Below are 2413 nucleotides of genomic sequence, written 5' to 3'. Positions count from 1 at the left end.
ATGCAGACGTTATGAATGTTTGGCTAGCTCAATATGATGACTACTTGATAGTTTAGTGCACCATGCTTAACGGCTTAGAATCGGGACTTCAAAGACGTTTTGAACGTCATGGACCATATGAGATGTTCCAGGAGTTGAAGTTAATATTTCAAGCAAATACCCGAGTTGAGAGATATGAAGTCTCCAACAAGTTCTATAGCTAAAAGATGGAGGAGAATCGCTCAACTAGTGAGCATGTGCCCAGATTGTCTGAGTACTACAATCGCTTGAATCAAGTGGGAGTTAATCTTTCAGATAAGATAGTGATTGACAGAATTCTCTAGTCACCATCACCAAGTTAGTAGAACTTTGTGATGAACTATGATATGCAAGGGATAACAGAAACGATTCCCAAGCTCTTCGTAATGCGGAAATTGACGAAGGTAGAAATCGAGAAAAACATCAAGTGTTGATAGTAGACAAGACCTCTAGTTTCAAGAAAAGGGCAGAGGGCAGAAGGGGAACTTCAAGAAGAACAACAAGCAAGTTGCTGCTCAAGTGAAGAAGCCCAAGTCTAGTCCTAAGCCTGAGACTTAGTGTTTCTACTGCAAAGGGACTGATCACTGGAAGCGGAACTACCCCAAGTGATTGGCAGATAAGAAGGATGGCAAAGTAAACATAAGTATATTTGATATACATGTTATTGATGTGTACTTAACTAGTGTTTATAGCAACCCCTCAGTATTTGATACTAGTTCAGTTGCTAAGATTAGTAACTCGAAACGGGAGTTGCAGAATGAACAGAGACTAGTTAAGGGTGAAGTGACGATGTGTGTTGGAAGTGGTTCCAAGATTGATATGATCATCATCGCACAATCCCTATACTTTCGGGATTAGTGTTGAACCTGAATAAGTGTTATTTGGTGTTTGCGTTGAGCATGAATATGATTTGATCATGTTTATTGTAATACGGTTATTCATTTAAGTAAGAGAATAAATTGTTGTTCCGTTTACATGAATAAAACCTTATATGGTTACACACCCAATGAAAATAGTTCATTGGATCTCGATCATAGTAATACACATAATCATAATATTGAAACCAAAAGATGCAAAGTTAAGAATGATAGTGCAACTTATTTATGGCACTGCTGTTTAGGTCATATTGGTGTAAAGCGCATGAAGAAACTCCATGCTGATGGTCTTTTGGAATCACTTGATTATGAATCAGTTGATGCTTGCGAACCATGCCTCATGGGCAAGATGACTAAAACTCTGTTCTTCGGAACAATGGAGCGAGCAACAGACTTGTTGGAAATCATACATACTGATGTATGTGGTCCGATGAATATTGAGGCTCGCGACAGGTATCATTATTTTCTGATCTTCACAGATGATTTGAGCAGATATGAGTATATCTACTTGATGAAACATAAGTCTGAAACATTTGAAAAGTTCAAAGAATTTCAGAGTGAAGTAAAAAATCATCGTGACAAGAAAATAAAGTTTCTACGATCTGATCGCTGAGACAAATATTTGAGTTACGAGTTTGGTCTTCAGTTAAAACAATGTGGAATAGTTTCACAAACTCATGCCACATGGAACACCACAGCATAATGGTGTGTCCGAACGTCATAACCGTACTTTATTGGATATAGTGCAATCTATGATGTCTCTTACCGATCTACCACTATCGTTTTGGGGTTATGCATTAGAGACAGCTGCATTCACGATTAAAAGGGCACCATCTAAATCCGTTGAGATGACGCCTTATGAATTGTGGTTTGGCAAGAAACCAAAGTTGTCGTTTCTTAAAGTTTTGGGTTGTGATGCTTATGTTAAAAAAAAGTTACATCCTGATAAGCTCAAACCCAAATCGGAGAAATATGTCTTCATAGGATACCCAAAGGAGACTGTTGGGTACACCTTCTATCACAGATCCGAAGGCAAGACATTCGTTGCTTAGAATGGATCCTTTCTAGAGAAGGAGTTTCTCTTGAAAGAAGTGAGTGGGAGGAAAGTAGAAAACTTGATAAGGTAATTGTACCTTCTCCCTTATTGGAAAATAGTTCATCACAGAAATCTGTTCTTGTGACTACTACACCAATTAGTGAGGAAGCTAATGATGATGATCATGTAACTTCAGATCAAGTTACTACTGAATCTCATAGGTAAACCAGAGTGAGATCCGCACCAGAGTGGTACGGTAATCCTATTCTGGAAGTCATGTTACTAGACCATGACGAACTTGCGGACTATGAGGAAGCGATGATGAGCCCAGATTCCGTGAAATGGTTTGAGGCCATGAAATCTGAGATATGATCCATGTATGAGAACAAAGTATGGACTTTGATGGTTTTTGCCCGATGATCGGCAAGCCATAGAAAATAAATGGATCTTCAAGAGGAAGACGGACGCTGATAGTAGTGTTACT

This window comes from Triticum dicoccoides, chromosome 4A (genome assembly GCF_002162155.2).
Source record: "Triticum dicoccoides isolate Atlit2015 ecotype Zavitan chromosome 4A, WEW_v2.0, whole genome shotgun sequence".
Taxonomy (NCBI): domain Eukaryota; kingdom Viridiplantae; phylum Streptophyta; class Magnoliopsida; order Poales; family Poaceae; genus Triticum; species Triticum dicoccoides.
This window is presented reverse-complemented; position numbering follows the sequence as displayed.